The following is a 22,041-nucleotide window of genomic DNA, read 5'->3' as shown; positions in this document are numbered from 1 at the left end:
CCGTTGAACTGTAGTACGCAACGTCTCTCTCGACGGACTCACGGTTCTTAAGGTGGTGTTTGTAGGGCGTATACTCACGACGCACCCCTAGGGGGCCCCGGCATGATCGGCGATAGCTTCTTGTTGGGTGCCCTGCCTCTAATTGTGGCTCCACGGTGGGTGTGGGGGCACATTCGTAAATGAAAGTTTTTCCTCGCTTCCATGGCAGATAATGTTTCCCTTGTACCTTCTTAGGCTCGTGGGGTGGGCGACCAAGTCCCCGAGTCAGACTGTGTTGGAAGACCAGGCACTGTAGCCCTCGCTGCAATGGGCCCCGACCTGACGACTCCCCTCAGCTCCCCTCCCTCCTCTGTGGTAAGGTCGAGTTCATAGCCCTCAGTGGTGACTACCTCGACCCCTGGCACAGCTTCGTCTCTCATTGTGACTACTGCACCTTTTACCCCCTCTCTCTCTCTGGCGGTTCTCAACGCCGTCCCCGCCACGGCTGCACTCGCATGATCCCTTCCCGTAATAATACTATCAATGCTTTGTTTGGTCCCGCTACGTGGGTTAAGTACTTTGATCTCCACCATCTGGATTCTACTCTTCCTTACGATTTCTCCCTCCATAAACATCTTGTTGATTCAGTAGATGCCTCTGTTACTTTTAACTCCATCAGTTCCGGTACGCGTGTCGTCTCTGCTCCTTCTCAAGATGCAGCTACTCGCTTAGCCACTTTGTCCTGCATTGGAGAGACCCCAGTTCGGGTCTCCAAAAACGCTCGGTTAAATGCCAGTGTTGGCACTGTTCTCCTCCCACATCATGTTGCAGCTGGTGTTCTGGACCTCAAAGAGTGCCATGAGGATATTAAACACATCCTCGAAGCCCAAGGCAATTCTGTCCTCCAGGTGGACACGTTTACTCGACACCCTCGTGGTCGTCGCCGTCAGCCCCTTCGAATTGTAAAAATCACCTTTGATAGTAGGGCCCTTCCGCCCTCTATTATTCTTGCTGGTGCCAGATGCTCCGTTCAGGAGTACATTCCCTCTCCTAGACTTTGCAATAAGTGTTGGGAGTTCGGGCACGGTGTCCTCAAATCCACCAGTACTGTGTATCTGTGCCTCATGTGTGGGGACAATAGTCATTCTAAGTCCGAGTGCACTTCTCCCCAGGCTCGCTGCCTTAATTGCGGTGAAGCCCACCCTACCTTCTCACGCTCGTCTATCTTGAGGTTATCTTGAGATGATTTCCGGGCTTTTCAGTGTCCCCGCGGCCCGGTCCTCGACCAGGCCTCCACCCCCAGGAAGCAGCCCGTGACAGCTGACTAACACCCAGGTACCTATTTTACTGCTAGGTAACAGGGGCATAGGGTGAAAGAAACTCTGCCCATTGTTTCTCGCCGGCGCCTGGGATCGAATCTTAGAATTAATCATTATCTTGCATTCATAAAATTATAAATTTTATTAGTATCAAACTAGAGCCAGATTTCCCCACAGTCCTGTATATATGACCTTTGTCACTGGTGGTTCTGTATGTATGATCATGGTTACTGGTGGCCCTGTATTCATGGCTATGGTCACTGGTGGTCCTGTATGGATGGCCATGGTTACTGGTGGGCCTGTATGTATTGCCATGGTTACTGGTGGGCGTGTATGCTTAACCCTGGTCACTGCTTGTCCTGTATACATGACCATAATCACTGGTACTCCTGTATGCATGGCCATGGTCACTGGTGGTTCTATATATGCATATCCTTGGTCACTGGTGGTCATGTATGCATGACAATGGACACTGATGGTCCTATATACATACCAATGGTTACTGGCGGTCCTATATGCATGACAATGGTGACTGATGGTCCTATATACATGGCCATGGTCACTGATGGTTCTGTATGCATGAAAATGGTCACAGTGGTCGTATAAGCATGACCATGGTCACTGATGATCCTGTATGCATGAACATGGTCATTGGTGGTCTTGAATGCATGCCTATTGTCATTGGTGGTCCAGTATGCATAACCATGGTCACTGGTGGTCTTGTATGCATTATCATGGTCACTGGTGGTCCTGTATGCATGACAATGGTCATTAGTGGTTCTGAATTCATCGCCATGGTCACTAGTGGTCCTGTATGCATGACCATGATCACTGGTGGTTCTGTATGCATTATCATGGTTACTGGAGGTCCTGTATGCATGGCAATGGTCACCAGTGGTCCTGTATGTATGACCATGGTCAATACTGGTCCTGAACACATGACAATGGTCACTGGTGGTCATGTATGGATGACTATGGTTACTGGTGGTTGTATATGAATTACCATAGTCGCTGGTAGTCCTATAAGCATGACCATGGTCACTGGTGGTCCTGTATGCATGAGCATGGTTACTGGAGGTCCTATATGCATGACCATGGTCTCTTGTGGCCCAGTATGCATGACTATGGTCACTGGTGGCCTTCTATGCGTGACCATATTCACTGGTTGTCCTGTATGCATGACCTTGGTCAGTGGTTGGTCCTATATGTAAGGCCATGGTCACTGGTGGTTTTGTATGCATGACCATGGTTACTGATGGTCCTAAATGCATCACCATGGATACTGGTGGTCCTGTATGCATGCCCATGGTCATTGGTGGTTCTGAATGCATGAACATGGTTACTGGTGGTCCTATATGCATGACCATGGTTACTGGTTGTCCTGTATGCATGACCATTGTCACTGGTTGTCCTGTATGCATGACCATGGTCACTGGTGGTCCTGTATGTATGACCATGGTTACTGGTTGTCATGTATGCATGACCATGGTCAATGTTAATGCTATGTGCATGACTATGGTCACCGGTGATCCTGTATGCATGCCCATGGTTACTGGTGGTCCAGTATGCATGACCATGGTTACTGGTGGCCCAGTATGCATGACCATGGTCATTGGTAGTCTTTTATGCATGACCATGGTCACTGGTGATCCTTTATGCATGACCATCGTCACTGGTGGTCCTGTATGCATGACCTTGGTCAATGGTGGTCCTGAATGCATTTCCATGGACACTGGTGGTCCTGTACGCTTGGCCATGTTCATTGAATGTCCTGTGTGTATGACCATGGTCGCTAGTGGTCTTGTATGTATGACGATTCTCACTGGTCGTCTTGCAATGTGCCCATGGTCACTGGGGGTCCTGTATGCATGACCATGGTCTCTAATGATCCTGTATGCATGACCATGATTACTGGTGGTCCGGTATGAAAGGTCATGTTCACTGCTGGTCCTGTTTGCATAACCATGTTTACTGTGGTCCTATTTGCATGACCATGGTTACTGGTGGTGCTGTGTACATACCCATGGTCACTGGTGGTCCTATATGCTTGACCATAGTTACCGGTGGTCCTGTGTACATGCCGATCGTCACTGGAGGTCGACCATGCATGACAATGTCTCTAATAGTCCTGTATGCATTACCATGTTCACTGGTGATCCTGTATGCATTACCATGGACACTGGTGGTCCTGTGTGCATTACCATGGACATTGGTGGTCCTGTATGCATGACCATGGTTCCTGGTGGTCCTATATGCATGACCATGGCTACTGGTGGTCCTGTATGCATAACCATGGTCATTGTTGGTCCTGTATGCATGACCATGAACACTGGTGGTCCTGTATGCATGACCATGGTTACTGGTGGTCCTGCATGCATGACCATGGATACTAGTGTTCCTGTGTGCATGACCATAGTCACTGGCGGTCATGTATGCATGACCATGGTCACTCGTGGTCCTGTATGCATGACTATGGTTACTGGTGGTTCAGTATGCATGAATTTAGATACTTGTAGACCTGAGTGCATGGCTATGGTCACTGGTGGTCCTCTGTGCATGACCTTGGCCACTGGTTGTCCTGTATGAATGATCATGGTCACTGGTGGACCTGTATGGATGACTATGGTCTCTGGAGGTCCTATATGCAGGACCATGGACACTAGCCGTCCTGCATATATGACGGCCACTGGTGGTCCTATTTGCGTGTTCATGGATCACTGGTGGTTCTGTATGCATGACCATGATCACTGGTGGTCCTGTATACATGACCATGGTCTCTGGTCGTCCTAAAAACATGACTATGGTCACTGGTGTTCCTACATAATTGGCCATGGCCACTGGTTATCCTTTATGCATGACCATGGTCACTGGTGGTCCTGTATGCATGACCATGGTCACTGGTGGTCCTGTATGCATGACCATGGTCACTGGTAATCCTGTATGCATGATCATGGTCACTGGGGGTCCTGAATGCCTGATCATGGTTACTAGTGGTCCTGTTTACATGCCAATGGTTACTGGTAGACCTGTATGTATGACCATGGTTATTGGAGGTCCAGTATGCATGACCATGTTTACTGGTGGTCCGTGATGCATGACCATGGTTACTTATAGTCCTGTAAGTATGACCAATGTTACTGGTGGTCCTGTATGCATGACGATGGTCACTGGCGGTCCTGAATGCATTATCATTGTCACTGGTGGTCCTGTATGCATGACCATGATCACTGGTGGTCCTGTATGCATGACCATGGACACTGGTGGTCCTGTTTGCATGATCATGGTCACTGGTGGTCCTGTATGCATGACCATGGACACTGGTGGTCCTGTTTGCATGATCTTGGTCACTGGTGGTCCTGTATGCACCACCATGGTCACTGGTGGTCCTGTATGTATGGCCATGCTCACTGGGGTTCCTGTATGCATGATGATGGTCACTGGTGGTCCTGTATGCATGACCATGGACATTGGTGGTCCTGTATGCATAACCATGGTCACTGGTGGTCCTGTATGCATTAAAATGATCACTGGTGGTCCTGTATGCATGATCATTGTCACTGGTGGTCCTGTATGCATGACCATGGTCACTGCATGGTGGTCCTGTATGGATGACTATGGAGATGGCGGTCCTATATACTTGTCCATGGTCACTGGTGGTCCCCTTTACATGACTATGGTCACTAGTGGTCCTGTACACATGACCTTTGTCACTGGTGGTCCTGTATGCATGATCATGGTCACTGGTGGTCCTATATGAATGACCGTGTTTATTGGTGGTCTTGTATGCATGACCATGGTCACTGGTGGTCCTGTATGCATTCCCATGGTCAGTGGTGGTCCTGTATGCATTACCATGGTCACTGGTGGTCCTAGATGCATGACCTTGGTAACTGGAAGTCCTGTATGTATGACCAATGTTACTGGTGGTCCAGTATGCATGACCATGGTCACTGGTGGTCCAGTATACATGACCATTGTCACTGTGGTCCTATAGACATGATTATGGTCACTGGTGGTACCTGAATGCATAACCATGGTCACTGGTGGTCCTGTTTGCATGACCATGGTCACTGGTGGTCCTGTATGCATGACCATGGTCACTGATGGTCTTGTATGCATAACCATGGTCACTGGTGGTCCAGTGTGCATGACCATGGTGACTGGTGGTCCTGTTTGCATGACCATGGTCACTGGTGGTCCTGTATGCATCACCATGCTCACTGGTGGTCCTGTATCCATGACCATGATCACTGATGGTCCTGTATGCATGACCATGGACACTGGTGGTCCTGTATGCATGATCATGGTCACTGGCGGTCCTGTATGCATGACCCTGGTCACTGGTGGTCCTGAATGCATGACCATGGTCACTGGTGGTTCTGTATACATAACCATGGTCACTGGTGGTCCTGTATGCATACCCATGGTCACTGGTGGTCCTGTGTGCATGACCATGTTCACTGGTGGTCCTGTATGCATGACCATGGTCACTGGTGGTCCTGTATGCATGACTATGATCACTGGTGGTCCTGTATGCATGACCATGGACACTGGTGGTCCTGTTTGCATGATCATGGTCACTGGTGGTCCTGTATGCACCACTATGGACACTGGTGGTCCTGTATGTATGGCCATGCTCACTGGGGTTCCTGTATGCATGATGATGGTCACTGGTGGTCCTGTATGCATGACCATGGACATTGGTGGTCCTGTATGCATAACCATGGTCACTGGTGGTCCTGTATGCATTGCAATGATCACTGGTGGTCCTGTATGCATGATCATTGTCACTGGTGGTCCTGTATGCATGACCATGGTCACTGGTGGTCCTGTATGGATGACTATGGAGATGGCGGTCCTATATACTTGTCCATGGTCACTGGTGGTCCCCTTTACATGACTATGGTCACTAGTGGTCCTGTACACATGACCTTTGTCACTGGTGGTCCTGTATGCATGATCATGGTCACTGGTGGTCCTATATGAATGACCGTGTTTATTGGTGGTCTTGTATGCATGACCATGGTCACTGGTGGTCCTGTATGCATTCCCATGGTCAGTGGTGGTCCTGTATGCATTACCATGGTCACTGGTGGTCCTAGATGCATGACCATGGTAACTGGAAGTCCTGTATGTATGACCAATGTTACTGGTGGTCCAGTATGCATGACCATGGTCACTGGTGGTCCTGAATGCATGATCATGGTCAATGATAGTTTTGTATGCATTACCATGGTCACTGGTGGTCCTGTATGCTTGACTATGGTCTCTGGTGGTCCTGTATGCATGACCATGGTCACTGGTGGTCCTGTATGGATGCCTGTGCTCAGTGGCAGTTCTATGTACATGACCATAGTCACTGGTGGTCCTGTATACATGACATTGGTCACTGGTGGTCCTGTATATATGACGATGGTCACTGGTGGTCCTATATGCATGTCCATGATCACTGGCGGCCCTGTATGCATGACCATGGTCAATCGTGGTCCTGTATACATAACCATTTTCACTGGTGGTCCTGTATACATGACCATGGTCACTGGTGGTCCAGTATACATGACCATTGTCACTGTGGTCCTATAGACATGATTATGGTCACTGGTGGTCCTGAATGCATAACCATGGTCACTGGTGGTCCTGTTTGCATGACCATGGTCACTGGTGGTCCTGTATGCATGACCATGGTCACTGATGGTCTTGTATGCATAACCATGGTCACTGGTGGTCCAGTGTGCATGACCATGGTGACTGGTGGTCCTGTTTGCATGACCATGGTCACTGGTGGTCCTGTATGCATCACCATGCTCACTGGTGGTCCTGTATCCATGACCATGATCACTGATGGTCCTGTATGCATGACCATGGACACTGGTGGTCCTGTATGCATGATCATGGTCACTGGCGGTCCTGTATGCATGACCCTGGTCACTGGTGGTCCTGAATGCATGACCATGGTCACTGGTGGTTCTGTATACATAACCATGGTCACTGGTGGTCCTGTATGCATTCCCATGGTCACTGGTGGTCCTGTGTGCATGACCATGTTCACTGGTGGTCCTGTATGCATGACCATGGTCACTGGTGGTCCTGGTTGCATGACCATGATCACTGGTGGTCCTGTATGCATGACCATGGACACTGGTGGTCCTGTTTGCATGATCATGGTCACTGGTGGTCCTGTATGCACCACTATGGTCACTGGTGGTCCTGTATGTATGACCATGCTCACTGGGGTTCCTGTATGCATGATGATGGTCACTGGTGGTCCTGTATGCATGACCATGGACATTGGTGGTCCTGTATGCATAACCATGGTCACTGGTGGTCCTGTATGCATTGCAATGATCACTGGTGGTCCTGTATGAAAGATCATTGTCACTGGTGGTCCTGTATGCATGACCATGGTCACTGGTGGTCCTGTATGGATGACTATGGAGATGGCGGTCCTATATACTTGTCCATGGTCACTGGTGGTCCCCTTTACATGACTATGGTCACTAGTGGTCCTGTACACATGACCTTTGTCACTGGTGGTCCTGTATGCATGATCATGGTCACTGGTGGTCCTACATGAATGACCGTGTTTATTGGTGGTCTTGTATGCATGACCATGGTCACTGGTGGTCCTGTATGCATTCCCATGGTCAGTGGTGGTCCTGTATGCATTACCATGGTCACTGGTGGTCCTAGATGCATGACCGTGGTAACTGGAAGTCCTGTATGTATGACCAATGTTACTGGTGGTCCAGTATGCATGACCATGGTCACTGGTGGTCCTGAATGCATGACCATGGTCAATGATAGTTTTGTATGCATTACCATGGTCACTGGTGGTCCTGTATGCTTGACTATGGTCTCTGGTGGTCCTGTATGCATGACCATGGTCACTGGTGGTCCTGCATGGATGCCTGTGCTCAGTGGCAGTTCTATGTACATAACCATAGTCACTGGTGGTCCTGTATACATGACATTGGTCACTGGTGGTCCTGTATATATGACGATGGTCACTGGTGGTCCTATGTGCATGTCCATGATCACTGGCGGCCCTGTATGCATGTCCATGGTCAATCGTGGTCCTGTATACATAACCATTTTCACTGGTGGTCCTGTATACATGACCATGGTCACTGGTGGTCCAGTATACATGACCATAGTCACTGTGGTCCTATAGACATGACTATGGTCACTGGTGGTCCTGAATGCATAACCATGGTCACTGGTGGTCCTGTTTGCATGACCATGGTCACTGGTGGTCCTGTATGCATGACCATGGTCACTGATGGTCTTGTATGCATAACCATGGTCACTGGTGGTCCAGTGCGCATGACCATGGTGACTGGTGGTCCTGTTTGCATGACCATGGTCACTGGTGGTCCTGTATGCATCACCATGCTCACTGGTGGTCCTGTATCCATGACCATGATCACTGATGGTCCTGTATGCATGACCATGGACACTGGTGGTCCTGTATGCATGATCATGGTCACTGGCGGTCTTGTATGCATGACCCTGGTCACTGGTGGTCCTGAATGCATGACCATGGTCACTGGTGGTTCTGTATACATAACCATGGTCACTGGTGGTCCTGTATGCATACCCATGGTCACTGGTGGTCCTGTGTGCATGACCATGTTCACTGGTGGTCCTGTATGCATGACCATGGTCACTGGTGGTCCTGTATGCATTATCATGGTCACTGGTGGTCCTGCATGCATGACCATGGTCACTGATGGTCTTGTATGCATAACCATGGTCACTGGTGGTCCTGTGTGCATGACCATGGTGACTGGTAGTCCTATTTGCATGACCATGGTTACTGGTAGTTCTGTATACATAACCATGGTAACTGGTGGTCGTGTATACATGACCATGGTCACTGGTGGTCCAGTATACATGACCATGGTCACTGGTGGTTCTGTATACATAACCATGGTCACTGGTGGTCCTGTATACATAACCATGGTCACTGGTGGTCCTGTATACATGCCCATGGTCACTGGTGGTCCTGTATACATGGCCATAGTCACTGTGGTCCTATAAACATGACTATGGTCACTGGTGGTCCTGAATGCATTACTATGTTCACTGGTGGTCCTGTTTGCATGACCATGGTCACTGGTGGTCCTGTAGGCATGATCATTGTCACTGGTGGTCCTGTAGGCATGACCATGGTCACTGGTGGTCATGAATGTATGACTATGGTCACTGGTGGTCCTGAATGTATGAACATGGTTATTGGAGATCCTGAATACAGGACCATGGTCACTGGTTGTTCTGAATGAATGACTATGGAGATGGCGGTCCTATATACATGTCCATGGTCACTGGTGGTCCCCTTTACATGACTATGGTCACTAGTGGACCTGTACACATGACCTTTGTCACTTGGTGTCCTGTATGCATGACGATCGTCACTTGTGGTCCTGTTTGCATTACCATGGACACTGGTGGTCCTATATGAATGACCATGTTTATTGGTGGTCTTGTATGCATGGCCTTGGTCACTGGTGGTCCTGTATGCATGACCATGGTCACTGGTGGTCCTCTATGCATGACCATGTTCACTGGTAGTCCTAAAAAAATGGCTTTGGTCACTGGTGGTCCTGTATGCATTCCCATGGTCAGTGGTGGTCCTGTATGCATTACCATGGTCACTGGTGGTCCTGTTATCTTGAGGTTATCTTGAGTTGATTTCAGGGCTTTTTTAGTGTCCCCGCGGCCCGGTCCTTGACCAGGCCTCCACCCCCAGGAAGCAGCCCGTGACAGCTGACTAACACCCAGGTACCTATTTTACTGCTAGGTAACAGGGGCATAGGGTGAAAGAAACTCTGCTCATTGTTTCTCGCCGGCGCCCGTGATCGAACCCGGGACCACAGGATCACAAGTCCAGTGTGCTGTCCGCTCGGCCGACCAGCTCCCAAATGTATGTATGACCATGGTCACTGGTGGTCCTGTATGCATGACCATGGTCACTGGTGGTCCTGTATGCATGACCATGGTCACTGGTGGTCCTATATACATGACCATGGTCACTGGTGGTCCTATATACATGACCATGGTCACTGGTGGTCCTATATACATGACCATGGTCACTGGTGGTCCTATATACATGACCATGGTCACTGGTGGTCCTGCATGCATGACCATGGTCACTGGTGGTCCTATATACATGACCATGGTCACTGGTGGTCCTATATACATGACCATGGTCACTGGTGGTCCTATATGCATGACCATTCTAACATTTCCCACACTGGTTTCAGCCTTTTTTAAGTTTGTGGATTGGTTCTCGATCTTTTTCCTTTCAAAACGTGAATGATTTTGACAAATGCACTGGAGAGAGTAGCTTCTGGAATGTCAGTCTACCAGGCAAGGTCATCAAGACTTCATTTGTATTCAACGAATAGAATTAACTTCTGGGAAGTCTCTTGGACCCGGTCAATCACTATTCTATTTAGTGTGTGTTTGTTCTTACTTGAATTTCCTCGTATTTTATATTATGTATTATGTATTGAGATCGCTTCAAGTAGTTATCTATTCACTATTCTTATATGCTAAAATTATCTGATTTGGTAATTTTTGTCCCATTGGCTCCTTTGTCTCATTTATACCTTATGTGTGTGTCGAGCTAATATTAGAGTCCCCCGCGCTCTGCCGCTGGTGTTTCTCAGCCATGTTTCTGTGTCTTCTTGGTAAATCCCCCGGGAATCTTTTATGTTTTCGTCACTGCAGTTTCTTCTTCTCTGCAGCGTGGGGAGATACTTTCCTCAGAATTTATCCGTAACACTGTAATCTTTAGCTTTTGAACACTCCTTTCCATATAGCTTTAGACCTATGCTGGTTTTATTTGTTTCATAATTGAGACTGAGTCGTGCATTGTTATAAAGTAGCATTAGAAATGCTGCAATGTCCAAGCTCCTGAAGACAATCCGGATGTTGACTAATTTGGCTTATGCTGCCTTCTTCAATATGCTAATGTCTACCCTTGACATTACAGATGGGAGAATGGATTCTAATGTCATTTCTTCTCTGCTGATGGACAGAAACACCTGCTCCATTCCATAATATAAGAAGGAGGCTAATCCTATGCTCAATATGCAGCATATGTTTTTTTTTCTTATTTTCTTATCCTATTTAGTCCACGCCTTAAGTGTTAACATAATTATGTCCATGTGCCACAGTACTTTTCCGTCTTGAATCTTCTCGTCAGTTTTGTATTTACGAACAGCATCACTGACACAAATTACGAGCAGGACAGTGCCTAGTACTAACTGTAGTCGCACGGCACCCGTGAGCACTTCATTATTTCCCACCGCCACATTAGTTTGGCCGCAGAGTACTAGAGCACCAATCTGTTGCTCTAGTGTGAGCACATGCCCTAGTGTGAGCACGTGCTCTAGTGCGAGCACGAGCTCTAGTGTGAGCACGTGCTCTAGTGTGAGCACGCCCAGGAAACAATTTTAGGTTGCTACAATGTATCTGGAAAGTGTTGGAAAGTAGGGGCAACGTTTGTTTTCACGCATTAGATGCGTAATTTTGTGTGGATGTAAATAAGTTTCTAAAACGTATTGCACGAAACGTTAGCTAAAAAGAAATTGAAACCTTGTGGCAACCTTAAATGTTTCATAAACGTAGTTTTTTATTGCTGTTATTTATATAAATGTAGAAATATATAAGTATATTTCTACATTAGTAAAATGAAACAGGGTCATAATAAGGGTTAATTCATGATTTTTACTGATAATCTTAGGAAGAGGTCGAGGAGGAAGAATTCCAGGTAAGAGGATGAGGTCGAGGAGGAAGGAGGAGGAGATCGAGGAGGAAGAAAGAGGTGGAGGAGGTCGAGGCAGAGGAGGAAGGAGGATGAGGTAGAGGAGGAAGTTAAAGAGAACGTTAAGGATGAGGAGGGGGGTGAGGAGAAAGATGAGGAGGAAGGAGGAAGAGGGCGAGGAGGAAGAAGGAGGAGAGCGAGGAGGAAGGAGGAGGAGGAGGGCGAGGAGGAAGGAGAAGGGCAAGGAGGATGGAGGAGGAGGGCGAGAGGAAAGAAGGAGGGCGAGGAGGAAGGAGGAAGACGAAGAGGAGAGCGAGGAGGGAGGAGGAGGGCAAGGATGAAGGAGGAGTAGTAGGGCGGGGAAGGAGAGGGAGGAGGAGGCGGGTGAGGAGTAAGGAGGAGGGCGAGAAGGAAGGAGGAAGAGGTGGAGGAGGAAGGAGGAGAAGGAGGGCGAGGAAGAAGGAGGTGGAGGAAGAAGGAGGGCAAGGAGGAAGGAGGAGGAGGGCAAGGAGGAAGGAGGAGGAGGAGGGCGAGGAGGAAGGAGAAGGAGGAGAGCACGAGGAAGAAGGAGGGCAAAGAGGAAGGAGGAAGAGGGCGAGGAAGTAGGAGAGCGAGGAGGAGGGCGAGTAGGAAGGAATAGGAGAACGAGGAGGAAGAAGGAGGGCGAGGAGGAAGGAGGAGGAGACGAGCGAGGAGGAAGGAGAAGGAGGCGAGCGAGGAGGAAAGAGGAGGAAGGAGGAAGAGGACTAGGAAGAAGGAGAGCGAGGAGGAGGGCGAGAAGGAAGGAATAGAAGGTCGAGGAGGAAGGAGGAGGGCGAGGAGGAAGGAGGAGGGCGAGGAGGAAGGAGGAGGGCGAGGAGGAAGGAGGAGAACAAGGAGCAGGAGGGCGACGAGGAAGGAGGAGGAGGAGGAAGGAGGAGGAAGGCGAGGAGGAAGGAGGAGGAGGGCGAGGAGGAAGGAGGAGGAAGCAGGTGGAGGGCGAAGGGGAAGGAGGAGGAGAGTGAGGAGGAGAGCGAGGAGGAAGGAGGAAGGAGGAAGAGGGCGAGGAAGAAGGAGGAGAGCGAGGAGGATGGCAAGAAGGAAGGAATAGGAGGGCGAGTAGGAAGGAGGAGGAAGGCGAGGAGGAGGAGGAGGAAGGAGGAGTAGGGCGAAAAGAAAGGAGGAGGAGGGCAAAAAGGAAGGAGGAGGATGTTAAAGAGGAGAAGAGTTAGGAGAAAGGAGAAGGAGGTCGAAGAGGAAGGAACAGTAGGTAAGGTAGGAAGGTTGCAGAGGAGGAGGAGGAGGAAGGTCGAGAAGGAGGAGGTCGAGGAGGAAGAGGTCAAGGAGGAAGGAGGAAAAATTCCAGGTAGAAGGGTGAGGTCGAGGAGGAAGGAGAATGAATGGGAAGATAAGGGGATGAGGAGGAAGGGGAAGAGGAGGGCTAGGAGAAGGTGAAGAGGAGGGCTAGGAGAAGGTGAAGAGGAGGGAGAAGGGGTAAGAGAAGGGGGGATGAGGAGGAGGGGGAAGAGGAGGAGGGGGAAGAGGAGGAGGGGGAAGAGGGGAGGAGGAAATGAAGGGGATGAGAAGGAAGCTGAAGAGAGGGGAGGAGGGTAGAGGGAAATGAGGGGGAGGGGTAAGAGAAGGTGGGTAAGGAGGGGGAGGGGTAAGAGAAGGGGGATGTGGAGGAAGGGAAAGAGAGGAGAGGTAAGAGAATGGGGATGTGGAGGAAGGGGAAGAGGAGGTGGAGGGGTAAGAGAAGGAAGGGGAAGAGAGGAGGGGTAAGATAAGGGGGGGATGAGGAGGAAGGGGAAGAGGCAGGGGAGGGGTAAGAGAAGGGGGATGAGGAGGAAGGAGAAGAGGTGGGGGAGGGGAAAGAGAAGGGGGAAGGAGGAGGAAGGAGTAGAGAGGAGGGGCAAGAGAAGGGGGGGATGAGGAGGAAGGGAAAGAGAGGAGGGGCAAGAGAAGGGGGGATGAGGAGGAAGGGGAAGAGAGGAGGGGCAAGAGAAAGGGGGATGAGGAGGAAGGGGAAGAGCGGGGGAGAGATAAGATAAGGGGGATGAGGAGGAAGGGGAAGAGAGGAGAGGCAAGAGAAGGGGGGATGAGGAGGAAGGGGAAGAGGCGGGGGAGGGGTAAGAGAAGGGGGAGGAGGAAGGAGTAGAGAGGAGGGGCAAGAGAAGGGGGGGATGAGGAGAAAGGGAAAGAGAGGAGGGACAAGAGGAGGGATGAGGAAGAAGGGGAAGAGGCAGGGGAGGGGTAAGAGAAGGGGGGATGAGGAGGAAGGGGAAGAGGTGGGGGAGGGGTAAGAGAAGGGTGGGGGATGAGAAGGAAGGGGAAGAGAGGAGGGGCAAGAGAAGGAGGGATGAGGAAGAGGCGGGGGAGGGGTAAGAGAAGGGGGGATGAGGAGGAAGGGGAAGAGAGGAGGGGCAAGGGAAGGGGAGATGAGGAGGAAGGGGAAGAGAGGAGGGGACAAGAGAAGGGGAGATGAGGAGGAAGGGGAAGAGCAGGGGGAGGGGGTGATGGTCACTACGCGCGGGTATAAACACTGTCCCACCGGGGTGATGGTCAGCTGGCTACTACTGACCCTCGCCTGGTGGGACCCACACCACAACCCTCGCTGCCCCGCCAACCATTGATCAATTGATAATATTAATTTAATTCATTAGTAAAATTGGAGATAAAGTTATGTAAAACATTATTATCTGATTCTTTATTTTTCTTGCTGTATTTTATGAAGATGAACACACCATAATCATCTACCAAGACATGCCTGTATAATCCAGCGCCCTAACACGTCATGGCAACTCTGTAGGCCTAATGTGTATACGCTCCAGGCCTCACACAGGTCCCCTTACCCTCCCTCCCCATCTTCTCTTCCCTCCTCCCTTCTTCCCCTTCCTCCTCGATCTCCTCCTCCTTAATTCCTCCTTGAGCTCCTCTATCTTCTACTCTTCCTCCTCGCCGTCCTCCTCCTTCCTCCTAGCCCGCCTTCCTTCTCGTTCTGTTCCTTACTCCTCGCCCTCCTTCCTCCTCGCCCTCTTCCTCCTTCCCCTCCTCATTCCACCTCTCCTTCCTCCTCCTCCTTCCTCCTTGCTCCTCCTCCTCCTTCCTCCTTGCTCCTCCTCCTTCCTCCTCGCCCTCCTCCTCCTTTCTCCTCGCTCTCCTCCTCCTTCCTCCTCGCCCTCCTCCTTCCTCCTCACCATCCTCCTTCCTCCTCCTCGTCTTCCTCCTCACCCTCTTCCTCCTTCCTCATTCCACCTCTCCTTCCTCCTCGCCCTCCTCCTCCTTCCTCCTCGCTCTCCTCCTCCTCCTTCCTCCTCGCCCTCCTCCTTCTTCCTCCTCGCCCTCCTCCTTCTTCCTCCCTCCTCCTCCTTCCTCCTCGCCCTCCTCCTTACCATCCTCCTTCCTCCTCCTCCTCCTTCCTCCTCATCCTCCTCCTTCCTCCTCGCCCTCCTCCTTCTACCACGCTTTCTTTCCTCCTCGCCCTCCTCCTTCCTCCTTGCCCTCCTTCTTACTCCTCGCCCTCCTCCTCCTTTCTCCTCGCCCTCCTCCTCCTTCCTCCTCGCCCTCCTCCTCCTTCCTCCTTGTCCTACTCCTTCTTCCTCGCCCTCCTCCTTCCTCCTTGTCCTACTCCTTCTTACTCCTTGTCCTACTCCTTCTTCCTCGCACTCCTCCTTCCTCCTCGCCCTCCTCCTCCTTCCTCCTTGCCCTCCTTCTTACTCCTCGCCCTCCTCCTCTTTCCTCCTTGTCCTACTCCTTCTTCCTCGCCCTCCTCCTTCCTCCTTGTCCTACTCCTTCTTCCTCCTTGTCCTACTCCTTCTTCCTCGCACTCCTCCTTCCTCCTCGCCCGCCTCCTCCTTCCTACTTGCCCTCCTTCTTACCACTCCTACTTTCTCCTCGCCCTCCTCCTCCTTCTTCCTCGCCCTACTCCTTCCTCCTCGCCCTCCTCCTCCTTCCTCCTCGCCCTCCTCCTCCTCCTCCTTCCTCCTTGCCCTACTCCTCCTCGCCCTACTCCTCCTCCTCCTCCTTCCTCCTCGTCCTACTCCTCCTTCCTCCTCGCCATCCTCCTTACTCCTTGCCCTCCTCCTCCTTGCCCTACTTATCCTTCTTCCTTGCCCTCCTCCTACTTCCTCCTCGCCCTACTCCTCCTTCCTTCTCGTCCTACTCCTTCCTCCTTACTCCTCACCCTCCTCCTTCCTCCTCGCCCTACTCTTCCTTCCTCTTTGCCCACCTCCTCCTTCCTCCTCGTCCTACTCCTCCTTCCTCCTCGCCATCCTCCTTACTCCTCGCCATCCTCCTCCTTGCCCTACTTATCCTTCTTCCTTGCCCTCCTCCTCCTACTTCCTCCTCGCCCTACTCCTCCTTCCTTCTCGTCCTACTCCTTCCTCCTTACTCCTCACCCTCCTCCTTCCTCCTCGCCCTCCTTCCTCCTCGCCCTACTCTTCCTTCCTCTTTGCCCACCTCCTCCTTCCTCCTCGCCCTCCTCCTCCTTCCTCCTTGCCGTCCTCCTCGAAGAGTCATTAGAAATGTGTAGAATAATAAACCCTACATTGTTTGAGTTAGGGAAAACACCATTTGTCATATAGATCCTGTTCTTAAAGATTCTCCCATTTTGCACCCGCAAGATAACATATAAGATTTTAAGGGTTGACGAATGTTAATCTTCTTGTTTGATAAACTGTGCACTTGAGACATAGTAAAAAGAACACGCCAATATATAAGACAACAAAACGTTTTCAGATTCTTTCACACCACTTTCCAGCAACATTTACAATTTATATAAATTATTTTAGGGAATAATACATAAATTTTATATTTAAACATGATATTAGTGTTTATTGGAATGCATAAGGAGTCAAATTGTGTTAAAAAGAGCGATATTTAGAAAATTTGGAAAACTATTTTTTTCTGATCATAGAATAACTAAATGTATTTTAAAGGTTTCATTCAGCCATTAAATATCATTCACAATTTATTAATGAATTTAACAAAAAAACACCATAAATTTTATATTTAAACATGTTAAAACTATCTGTAATACATTAGGAACAAAACTGTTGTAGAAAAACAATTTATTATTAAACCTATGTGTTTAGATTTTTGGATTAAAAGTTTCCCAAAGGCTCTCCTGCACCATTCTCAATGCAAGTTATTACTACACCTCTGGGAAGAGATAGATGAACGTTTTCTATACGATTTGCGTTTGCTGGGCGTACTCCAGCATGAGCACGAAGAGTAGTGTGAGCACGGGCTCATAGCATTAGCATCGGCTCTTAATGTTAGCACGTGATCCTAATGTGAGGATGGGCTCCTAGTGTGAGCACATGCTCTTAGTGTGAGCACATGCTCCTGGCATGAGCACGTGCTCCTAGTGTGAGCACATGCTCCTAGAGTGAGCACGTGCTCTTAGTGTAATCACGGTCTCCTAGTGTGAGCACGTGCTCTTAGTGTGAGCACGTGCTCATAGTGTAATCACGGTCTCCTACTGTGAGCATGTGCTCTTAGTGTAATCATGGTCTCCTAGTGTGAGCACGTGCTCTTAGTGTAATCACGGTCTCCTAGTGTGAGCACGTGCTCTTAGTGTAATCACGGTTTCCTAGTGTGAGCACATGCTCTTAGTGTAATCACGGTCTCCTACTGTGAGAACGTGCTCTTAGTGTAATCACGGTCTCCTAGTGTGAGCACGTGCTCTTAGTGTAATCACGGTCTCCTAGTGTGAGCACGTGCTCTTAGTGTAATCACGGTCTCCTAGTGTGAGCACGTGCTCTTAGTGTAATCACGGTCTCCTAGTGTGAGCATGTGCTCTTAGTGTGAGCACATGCTCCTGGCGTGAGCACGTTATCCTGGAGTGAGCATGTGCTTCTAGTGTGAGTACGTGCTCTAGTGTGACCCAACACCCCCCCTTTCTCCCCACTCACAATAGCCATACACCCCCCCAGCCGACACACACACTGGTGAAACACACTCCCATCCCACACACTGGTCAAACACCCCCCCACCACACACACTGGTCAAACACACCCCCACCCCACACACTGGTAATACACACCTCCACCCCACACACTGGTCGTACACACACCCCACCCAATACACTGGTCATACACACACCCCACCCTACACACTGGTCAAACACACCCCAACCCCACACACGGGTCATACACACCCACACCCCCATACACTGGTCATACACACACCCCACCCATTACACTGGTCATACACACACCCCCACCCAATACACTGGTCATACACACACCCCACCCCACACACTGGTCAAACACACCCCAACCCCACACACTGGTCATACACACCAACACCCCCATACACTGGTCATACACACACCCCACCCAATACACTGGTCATACACACACACACCCCACACACTGATCATACACACCCACACCCCCATACGCTGGTCATACACACACCCCACCCCACACACTGGTCAAACACACCCCCACCCCACACACTGGTCATACACACACCCCACCACACACACTAGTCACACACACCCCCACCCCACACACAAGTCACACACACCCCACCCCACACACTGGTCATACACACACCCCACCCAATATACTGGTCATACACACACCCCACCCCACACACTAGTCACACACACCCCACCACACACACTAGTCACACACACCCCCACCCCACACACTGGTCATACACACACCCCACCCAATATACTGGTCATACACACACCCCACCCCACTCACTAGTCACACACACACCCCACCCCACACACTGGTCATACACACACCCCACCCAATACACTGGTCATACACGCACCCCACCCCACACACTGGTCAAACACACCCCCACCCCACACACTGGTCATACACACACCCCACCCCACACACTGGTCAAACACACCCCACCCCACACACTGGTCATACACACACACCACCACACACACTGGTCATACACACACCCCACCCCACACACTGGTCATACACACCGCAACCCCACATACTGGTCATACACCCCCCCACCCCACACACTGGTCATACACACCCCCACCCCTCATACTGGTCATGCACTCTCCCACCCCACACACTGGTCATACACCACCCCCATCCTACCTACTGGTCTTACAAAACCCCACCCCACACACTGGTCATACACACCGCCACCCCATTTCACTGGTCATACACACCCCCACCCCTCACTGGTCATACACACCCCCACCCCTTACACTGGTCATACACACCGCCACCTCACACACTGGTCATACACACCCCTACCCCATACACTGGTCATACACACCGCCACCCCACACACTGGTCATACACACCGCCAGCCCAAACACTGGTCATACACACCCACACCCCACACACTGGTCATACACACACCCCACCCCACACACTTGTCATACACATCCCCCACCCCACACACTGGTCATACACACCCCCCACCCCACACACTGGTCATACACACCTCCACCCCACACACTGGTCATATACACCGCCACCCCACACACTGGTCATACACACCGCCACCCCACACACTGGTCATACACACCCTCCATCCCACACACTGGTCATACACACCCCACCCCACACACTGGTCATACACACTCCCACCCCACACACTGGTCATACACACTCCCACCCCACACACTGGTCATACACACCCCCACCCCACACACTGGTCATACACACCCCCACCCCACACACTGGTCATACACACTCCCACCTCACACACTGGTCACACACACCCCCCACCCAACACCCTGGTCATACACACACCCCACCCCACACACTTGTCATACACATCCCCCACCCCACACACTGGTCATACACACCCCCCACCCCACACACTGGTCATACACACCTCCACCCCACACACTGGTCATATACACCGCCACCCCACACACTGGTCATACACACCGCCACCCCACACACTGGTCATACACACCCTCCATCCCACACACTGGTCATACACACCCCACCCCACACACTGGTCATTCACACCCCCACCCCACACACTGGTCATACACACCGCCACCCCACACACTGGTCATACACACCTCCACCCCACACACTGCTCATATACACCACCACCCCACACACTGGTCATACACACTCCCACCCCACACACTGGTCATACACACCCCCACCCCACACACTGGTCATACACACTCCCACCCCACACACTGGTCATACACACTCCCACCCCACACACTGGTCATACACACCCCCACCCCACACACTGGTCATACACACCCCCACCCCACACACTGGTCATACACACCCCCACCCCACACACTGGTCATACACACCCCCACCCCACACACTGGTCATACACACCCTCACCCCAAACACTGGTCATACACACCCCAACCCCACACACACACACTCATCATACACACCATCACCCCACACACTGGTCATATACACCGCCACCCCACACACTGGTCATACACACCGCCACCCCACACACTGGTCATACACACCCTCCATCCCACACACTGGTCATACACACCCCACCCCACACACTGGTCATACACACTCCCACCCCACACACTGGTCATACACACTCCCACCCCACACACTGGTCATACACACCCCCACCCCACACACTGGTCATACACACCCCCACCCCACACACTGGTCATACACACTCCCACCTCACACACTGGTCACACACCCCCCCCACCCAACACCCTGGTCATACACACACCCCACCCCACACACTTGTCATACACATCCCCCACCCCACACACTGGTCATACACACCCCCCACCCCACACACTGGTCATACACACCTCCACCCCACACACTGGTCATATACACCGCCACCCCACACACTGGTCATACACACCGCCACCCCACACACTGGTCATACACACCCTCCATCCCACACACTGGTCATACACACCCCACCCCACACACTGGTCATTCACACCCCCACCCCACACACTGGTCATACACACCGCCACCCCACACACTGGTCATACACACCTCCACCCCACACACTGGTCATATACACCACCACCCCACACACTGGTCTATACACACTCCCACCCCACACACTGGTCATACACACCCCCACCCCACACACTGGTCATACACACTCCCACCCCACACACTGGTCATACACACTCCCACCCCACACACTGGTCATACACACCCCCACCCCACACACTGGTCATACACACCCCCACCCCACACACTGGTCATACACACCCCCACCCCACACACTGGTCATACACACCCTCACCCCAAACACTAGTCATACACACCCCAACCCCACACACACACTCATCATACACACCATCACCCCACACACTGGTCATACACACCCCCACCCCACACACTGGTCACACACACCCCCACCCCACACACTGGTCATACACACCCCCACCCCACACACTAGTCATACACACCCCCACCCCACACACACACTGGTCATACACACCCCCAGCCCACACACTGGTCATACACACTTCCACCCCACATACTGGTCATACACACTCCCACCCCAGACACTGGTCTTACACACCGCCACCCCACACACTGGTCATACACACCCCCACCCCACACACTGGTCATACACACCACCAGCCCACACACTGGTCATACACACCCCCACCCCACACTGATCATACACACCCCTACCCCATACACTGGTCATACACACCCACACCCTACCCACTGGTCATACACACCCCCACCCCACACACTGGTCATACACACCCCCACCCCCCACCCCACACACTGGTCATACACACCCCACACCCCACACACTGGTCATACACACCACCACCCCACAGACTGATCATACACACCCCCACCCCACACTGGTCATACACACCCCTACCCCATACACTGGTCATACACACCCACACCCTACCCACTGGTCATACACACCCCCACCCCACACACTGGTCATACACACCCCCACCCCACACACTGGTCATACACACCCCACACCCCACACACTGGTCATACACACCACCACCCCACAGACTGATCATACACACCCCCA

The sequence above is a fragment of the Procambarus clarkii genome, chromosome 18 (genome assembly GCF_040958095.1).
Source record: "Procambarus clarkii isolate CNS0578487 chromosome 18, FALCON_Pclarkii_2.0, whole genome shotgun sequence".
Lineage (NCBI taxonomy): Eukaryota > Metazoa > Arthropoda > Malacostraca > Decapoda > Cambaridae > Procambarus > Procambarus clarkii.
This window is presented reverse-complemented; position numbering follows the sequence as displayed.